An 8,468-nucleotide genomic window follows, 5' to 3' on the forward strand; every position below is an offset into this window, starting at 1 on the left:
TCATGGTCATGTGGACAGCTGAGAAGGTAGAAGGGAACAGCACAACCTCTACCCTCATATTTTCAGTCCCTAACCCTTCTTAGACAGACACCATTCCTTATAGGCCAGTAATGTCCTCCTGGCTACTCTCAGAGTCAGGCAACTTGAAACTATTACTTCTGAGGTGAACTCCTTACAGGCAGTGTCCATTCTGCAGTAATGCTTATATTAAAAACACAAATTTGGCCCAGTTGTGACTGATATATTAGGAAACAATATGAGTACCAGGCACATTTACCTTTGCTGTGTGAGGTGAGCTCTTATGAGTGAGAAACTGGATGAAAGCAGAACACTACACTCAGCTGAACTAAGTGGCCTGGGATACCCAAAACGCACTTGCACGCACACACACCACCCCAAGTACCTACCACGTATCTCAGTTCATGCAGGTGTTACGTCGTGCCCATCCACATCTGCTCTTACACTCTTTCCTCTGAGCTTAGATAACCTACCTTCCCACCACTTAACAGTGAATCACAAGCTGCAACCCTTTCAATACCTATGTCCTCAAATTTGAAGTATTTTTAAGGCCATGTTTATTGGGTTACTTGTGAATTTCCTTTTTTTTAAGATTTTATTTATTTATTTGACAGACGGAGATCACAAGTAGGCAGAGAGGCAGACAGAGAGAGAGGAAGGGAAGCAGGCTCCCTGCTGAGCAGAGAGCCCGATGCGGGACTCGATCCCAGGACCCTGAGATCATGACCTGAGCTGAAGGCAGCGGCTTAACCCACTGAGCCACCCAGGCGCCCTTAGCTCAACCTTCTAACAAGACAATTGATCTGGTCTTCCCTGTTGGCAGCATCTCCACCTTCTACAAAATCTGTAATCTTTCTCTTCATTCTACCTCATGGAGAAGATAATTAGAAGGGCCACAGAAAGTTCCTTCTCTCTCTAAGCATTGTCCAGCGGTACAGATGTCATGAATAAGATCCTCCATGCAACTGGTGCCCTATTTACCAAGAGCTGGAGCAATCAGAGTGTTATCTGTCAGGACAATTGACTGTTTCATTGATTTTGCTGTGACCACACTGGGAGGGAATTCATTTACTGATTTCAGGCTTGGGTACCCCATGCAGATTAAGGCTCCACCATCCTAAACATGTTAACAGAAGCGTTACTGAGCTTCACAGAGGTGCCCCTGAAGAGCTGACGCAGGTGAAGACCTTTTGGATCTTTGGGCTCACACCATTGATACCTCTGATCCTGAAAACAGATGCCCATTTGGGTCCCACAGTTACACAGAAGTTGCTCACTTTACAGGGCACCTGGGTGGCTCAGTCGGTTAAGCATCTGCCCTTGGCTCAGGTCATAATCTTGGCTCCCTGCTCAGTGGGGAGTCTGCTTCTCCCTCTCCCTCTGCCTGCCCCCTGCTCACTCTCTCTCTCTTTATCCTTGAGAGAAAGTGCAAACAGGGGGAGGGGCAGAGGGAGAAGCAGGCTCCCTGCTGAACATTGGGGTTTGATCCCAGGACCCCGAGATCATAACTAGAGATGAAGGCAGACACTTAACCAAATGAGCACCCAGGCACCCCATAAATAGAATCTTAAAAAAAAAAAAAAAAAAAAAAAAGATGCTGCTCACTTTTCTTGCCATCCTCACAATTCAAATCTTTCTTCTGTGCATGCTCCAATTTTCCCTATTATGGTGCTTAGCTTTTTCATAGATAAGCTTCCTCTTGCATTTTGAGGCATCTTTTGGGCAAATTTCTCAGGTGCTTGATCTTCAGCTCTGCAATATTCCTTTTCTTTGTCTTGATTTCTGGCACAGCGGGAACCTTCTTTTTCTCCAGTTCTATACCCTTTTTTCTGTTTGCTTATGAATTTCTCAAGTTATGAGGCTACTTATGAATTTCTTGACCATTTAACACGTATAAAACTGTGCTAGAATTTTTATTAGGTTCCTATACCTTTTTCTTTAATGTGTCACTGTTAAAGTTTTGGAGTATTGTCTCTCTGATCCCATCTTTTCCCATAAACCCTGTGGTTTTTCTTGCACTGTTGTGCATAGCATGATGATTTTTGTGAGTGCATATGTCACGTTGTAGCTGAACTTTATCAGAAGTGTGGGGTAGTCCCTTGAAATACTAACCTTGGGTCTAATAGCTATGCCCATGCACGTGTGCATACACACACACACACACACACACACACATAGAGTTTTGTTTAAACACTACTGCCCAGGTGTCCTCTCATGTAAGTTTGTTTCAGAGCTGACAGGGGAACAAAGTCTCCTTTTCAGAGTCAGCCCACACAATGACTGTTATTTACAGCATACCAGTCCTTTGTTCCTTCTGAACAGTGACTGATCTGGGATGCAATGAGGACCATTAGCCCTGGTCAACCAGCGAAGACAAGTATTAAGTCAGCTTACATACAATGGATCGGGCTTAGCTGTGACCCATCCTCTTGGCATCTTAGGTGCCAGTAACAATATAAGTCAAAGCATGTTCCATCACGGCCTGCATCAGAATCACATGGGGAACTGAACAGAATGTAGGTTCCTGGGCTCCACACCTGATCTGCCAAATCAGAGCCTCTAAGATCAGGATCAAGAAATAAACATGTTTGCAGGCACACTGTCATCCTTGGGCACCCTGAGCTTTGAGAACCACTGGACTAGAACGTCTGCCTACATGAATTGCCGCAGGACACACAGGTTCCCGGGGACTTGACACATAGTTTAACTATTTTTTACCTAAAACAACAAGCTCTCACTGTTTTATAGATCATTATTATCCAATTACAATAGCTTTTGTCCAATTTTAGACCAATATTGTTGAGGCTTTGTCATGGGTGCCACACATTGACCTGTTGTGAAGGAGAGGAGGCTGATAAAAAGAAGGAAAAGTGCCAGAGAGTACTTTGACATATTCAAGAGTGTCATTTATAGCCGGTTCATTTCATTCATATCCCATCTATCTGTCTAAATTTTTTTTTATTTTTTTTTAAAGATTTTATTTATTTATTTGACAAAGAGAGACACAGCGATAGTAGGAACACGAGCAGGGGAACCAGGAGAGGGAAAGCAGGCCTCCCACCAAGCAGGGAGCCTGATGTGGGGCTTGATCCAAGGACCCCAGGATTATGACCTGAGCCAAAGGCAGACGCCCACGACTGAGCCATCCAGGTGTCCCATCTGTCAAAATTTTTTTATAACTATTTTTTTTTTTAGAACTTTGAATTAAATTCTCTGGTTTGTTCTGAAACAAATGCAGGACATCTATAGCTTTCTAATGAATAATTTCTATAATCTATAATCTAGCCACTGATTAACTGGTATGAAGATTTGCACTTGTGTACAAGATGGGCTGGGAACAAAACAGCAGTTAAAAATTGCAGGGATGGGGCGCCTGGGTGGCTCAGTGGGTTAAGCCTCTGCCTTCAGCTCAGGTCATGATCTCAGGGTCCTGGGATCGAGCCCCACATCGGGCTCTCTGCTCAGGAGGGGGCCTGCTTCCCCCTCTCTCTCTGTCTGCCTCTCTGCCTGCTTGTGATCTCTCTCTCTGTGAAATAAATAAATGAATAATTTTAAAAAATTGCAGAGATATTATGAGTACATTAAAGGAATATAATTATTTTTCTGCAGAAGGTAACCATTATTGTGAAGTAGCGTATACATTAATGTCTCATAATCACCAGCAAGTATTAACGTGATGTTTAACATCCTCCACCTTGCAAGGTGATTCGAGTCCCAGGCAAAATAAGGAAAAATCTTAAAGGAGATCTTAACTCTGTTAAAGAGCTCTCTAACTTTCTCCTTAGCACACCCAAATACATATTACAAAATAATTCTAGTGCGTCCTATATTGGGAGGAAAAAAGCAAGTTCTGTCTTCTAGTGTGTGCAAGAGAACATTGTAACCGAGATATGTTTTTGAAGGAAACAATGAAGAAAATGGACATAAAGGTACAGAATTAAAGTGGATTTGCTTTGTCTCTTGAAATTATCGAAACCAGAACTACCAAGATGGAATTTATTATGCATGGTTCATAAAATGGCACCATGTATGAGAAAAATCAATGTGAGAATTAGCTAAGTGCTAGAAACCTCCGTTACCAGAAGTTATGCTGACAATTCCTCTTGCCCACCTTTTCTAAACAAAACTTGGCTTTACCTTCAAAAAGTCTCATTCTCTAATGGCATGACAAAGTGTCAAGCTTGGTGAAGTATTTAGGAGCAAAATATCATGATAACTACTACTTAATTTCAAAGGTTATAAATATATATAATGTCCAGAGAAAGAAAAAGCAAATAAAGCAAAATATTAACTATTACTGAATCTAAAAAGCAGATATATGAGTGTTTATTGGAGGAGTCCTTCACCTTTTCTGATGTTTGCAAATTTTTATAATATAAATGTGAAGGAAAAAAAATACACAATTTAGCCACTTAATGAAAATATTTAGTCACTTCAGAAACCTCTGTAATCATATCCAAGTCTGTGAGTACAATTTAGTGTGTAATTCTGATTTTATGACTTAGCATGGCACTCCTCGAAAATTATGGCTGAAGAAGATGGAAGCAAAACCCAAAAGTGCCCTACCCTCTGCAATTCTTTTGATGCTGAGTATATTCCCCTGCAGAAGTACGACCAGTATACTAAACGTTACGATGGTTTAGGCACATTCTCAAAAGATTTTCCTTCTTTGCATGATTGACTAGCAACTGAACTGTCATAATGTGGAGATCAAAATGAGAAGCTTCTACAGAGAACAGGTTTTATGTTGTCTTCAAATCCATGAGATTGTAAAATAGTAAAAGGTTTCTAAATAAACTTGAGTCCATGAATAACATTTTATTCATCAAAATAAATGACAAAGTGGATTTATTCATGGAGTGAAATCATGGAATCGGAATTTTCTCCTGGAAGGGTCACAGATGCTTAAATGTATATGTTTATGTGTACTTCTGTTTCAGGAACTTGAAGAAATTAGCCCATCTCAGATTCTTTCTTCCTCTCTCCCTGTCATCATCCTCCTTCTCCAAACCCCACTGTGTCTGTCTCAGCCTTTCATACTTGAAAGGTAGCTCTGGGCAAAGGACCACATCGCAATAGCAGAATGAGGCAGGCTAAAGCTAGCTTCCCAGTCCTTCTGTATCCCACAACAGTGTAGCTGATTTTCTTTTGCCAGCAAATTGTCTTATTTACTCTCCTCACCTCCTGGGAACCCACCAGCCTCAGGATCTCTTCAATCAATACTTTAAATGGCCCCTTTCCTGAAACATGTCAAGGAGATATTTTTCTCTCTGTCTCGCTGCCTCTCATTCTTTCCTTCTTTCTTTTTCCTACCAGCTTCTATTTCTGTAAGTCCAACAGATGATCACCTTCGGAGTTTCTAATATTAGCCCTTAGGTCACCTGACCTATTAACCCTTTCACAGCTGGCTCCCCTCTACACCTGCTGGACCATTATAGTTCTAAATTCCATGGAAACCAAAAGATTCTTAAAACATGCTTAGTAAACGCTGGTTTCCATTCTCCTAGAAGTGCAAGTTCGTGACAGGTGAGGTGTCCAAGGTGGTTAGCTGGGGCTGATTAAACTCTCCGCTAGACCTCTCAAGTATAACCCCATGACTTCCCAATTACTAAATATGTCTGTCTATGTCACCATGCGAAGAAGGTTCCAGATGTAATGTTAACATTATGACCAGACACAGAAACGGCAGCGCATAGTTTTCTAAAGCACCTTCAAGATTACAGGTATTGTGTATGTTCCTCCACTGCTATTATTAGAAGCACTTCATACTGACTAAGCTGTCACTGAGGATGGAGTGGATTAAGACTGATGGAGCCTGAATGGTAAACACATGACTCAGAGCTTCGGGGGATGGGCTAGGTGTACGCAGTTTTATTCTGCACCACACCTCAAATGCTCAGCAGGGAAGCCTACATTCCGGGCACTTTCTAAGCAGCAGCAAGGCAATTCAAATATTTGAATATTTGACTCATCTAAACTGACCTTCCACAGCAGCCCAACTAACCTCAAGGGATGGGCAAACTGGCAGCATAACACCATGGCAGAAAGCACTGGAGGAGAAGTAAGGGAACCATAGATGCTCATCAACTAGGCAGATGAATCGCCATGTCCCTCCATGCCTCTGTTTCCCCATGAAGTTCAGGGACAGAAAAATCTGACTCCTAGCTGCCTTGTAAAGTTTTTTTGGAGGACAGTACGAAATGCTGGCCAAGTGCTTAGAATGGGGAGTGATGCTGGAGAGCAAGCACAAATGGGTTGTCAAGTCCCAACAGACACTGAGCCCTAGAGAGACAGAGGGGCATCATTTCCATCACTTTTCAATCCAGATGTCTTTATTTTATTTCATTTCATTTTATTTCACTTCATTTTTGAGAGTGTGTGTACATGTGGGTGGGGGGAGAGGGTGAGCAGGGGCACAGGGAGTGGGGAGGGAGAATCCCAAGCAGGTTCCATGCCCAGCACAGAGCCCAACGTGGGGCTGGATCCCAGGACCCTAAGATCATGACCCTAGCTGGAACCAAGAGTCCAACACTTAACTGACTGAGCCACCCAGGCAATACAATGCAAATGTCTTTATATGATCTAATTAGAGATCCATTTGACATAAAGCTCAGCTAAGCTGTGATGTGACTGCCTCTCAAGGAGAGTTCTAAGGTGAGGGCAGAGAGAGAGCAGGAGCCTTTGAGAACTGCATGCTTGAGATGATAATCTTTGAGGAACCACATCTGTTCAGAGGGTGTGATGGCCAACAAATGGAAGATCCTGCCACCTTCTAGCAGACACATTTCGGGGAAGACTCCTTGAACTGGCCAGAGCAGCATGCATCCAACCAGCCATTCGCTGTAGGTCTGACTCACGGACCTTACCATGCCCTAGGTGAAGAGAGAGGAGCATGAGGGCAAAAGACACACCAAGTGAGATCTCTGGGTGAATCTTATTCCCCAGAGGATATTGAGAATAATCAACAAATAATAAAATTAAGCCCATGGAAAAATATCCAAACAAAAGAAGGGGTATCATTTCAGATGAAGATAATCCACAGGAATCAGAGAAGAAAACAAAACAGTTTGGGAAGTTTTACCTCCTCAAAAGAATGCAAAGTAACTGACCTCTTTGAAACAGATTCAGAAAAGCATAGGATGGATTAAGATGGAGAAACAATGGAATGAAAAGGAAAAGGAGGGGGTGAAACAACTCTGAAACGGCAGAACTGAAATCCATAATGGAGACAATAAAGAACAGAATCAGCAACGCGGTGTCCGCTTTCCAGAGGGCAGTTTAGCAACATGTTAATATCCTTAAAAATATACATGGCTTCTGACCCCAGTAATTCCAGGGGCACCTGGCTGGCTCAGTCCATAGAGTATGTGACTCTTGATCTCAGAGTTATGAGTTTGAGCCCTGTGTTGGGTATAGAGATTTCTTAAAAACAAAACCTTCTAAAATAATAATAATAATAATAATAATAATAATTCTAAAAACGTAATCGAAGGAAATAGTAGCACAAATTGGCAAAAATACAACTATAGGATGTTACTGAGGGCTTTTTTAAAAAAAGATTTTATTTATTTGAGAGAAGAGAGAGAGAGCATGAGGGAAGAGGAGAAAACTCCCTGCTGAGCAGGGAGCCTGATGGGGGCTCCATCCCAGGACCCTGAAGCCATGACCTGAACTGAAGGCAGATGCTTAACTGACTGAGCCACCCAAGTGTCCCAAGGGCTTTTTCATAGTAGAAAATAAGTGTTCACCACTAGGGAATTACTGAAATAAATTATGGTATCGATATATCATAATATTAAAATGAACATAGCATTGGATGTCGATATAGTTTATTATTTATTATTCCCAGATTACCATTTTACAAAAAGTTTTTTTTTTTTTAAAGATTTTATTTATTCATTTGTCAGGGACAGAGGGAGAGAGAGCGAGCGAGCACAGGCAGACAGAGAGGCAGGCAGAGGCAGAGGGAGAAGCAGGTTCCCCACCGAGCAAGGAGCCCGATGTGGGACTCGATCCCAGGACACCGGGATCATGACCTGAGCCAAAGGCAGCCGCCCAACCAACTGAGCCACCCAGGCGTCCCTTACAAAGAGTTTTTAATGGCATTGCAAACTGATCATGGTATAACCTTGAGTAAAAAAGCATGATAGAAAATTTAAAAGTATACTCCCAATGTATCCTAAAACATAAAATGCATAGAGAAAGGTCTAGAACATTTATCAAAATGTTAACAATGGTACCACTTAGGTGTACGGTTATGGATATTTTTCCTTTTTTTTTTTTTTAAAGATTTTATTTATTTACTTGTCAGAGAGAGAGCGAGAGAGCACAAGCAGGGGGAGCAGCAGGCAGAGGGAGAAGCAGGCTCCTCACTGAGTAAGGAGATTGGTGTGGGATTCTATCCCAAGACCCTGGGATCATGACCTGAGCTGAAGGCAGATGCTTAACCA

General features: G+C 42.2%; 1 pseudogene; it reads right to left on the reverse strand.

Annotated features, from left to right (window-relative positions):
- Positions 1 to 791: 791 nt before the first annotated feature.
- Positions 792 to 6,887, reverse strand: LOC111156905 (annotated as a pseudogene).
- Positions 6,888 to 8,468: the final 1,581 nt, after the last annotated feature.

Source organism: Enhydra lutris, unplaced genomic scaffold (assembly GCF_002288905.1).
Source record: "Enhydra lutris kenyoni isolate GAN:26980312 unplaced genomic scaffold, ASM228890v2 scaffoldscaffold50, whole genome shotgun sequence".
NCBI classification, from domain to species: Eukaryota; Metazoa; Chordata; class Mammalia; order Carnivora; family Mustelidae; genus Enhydra; species Enhydra lutris.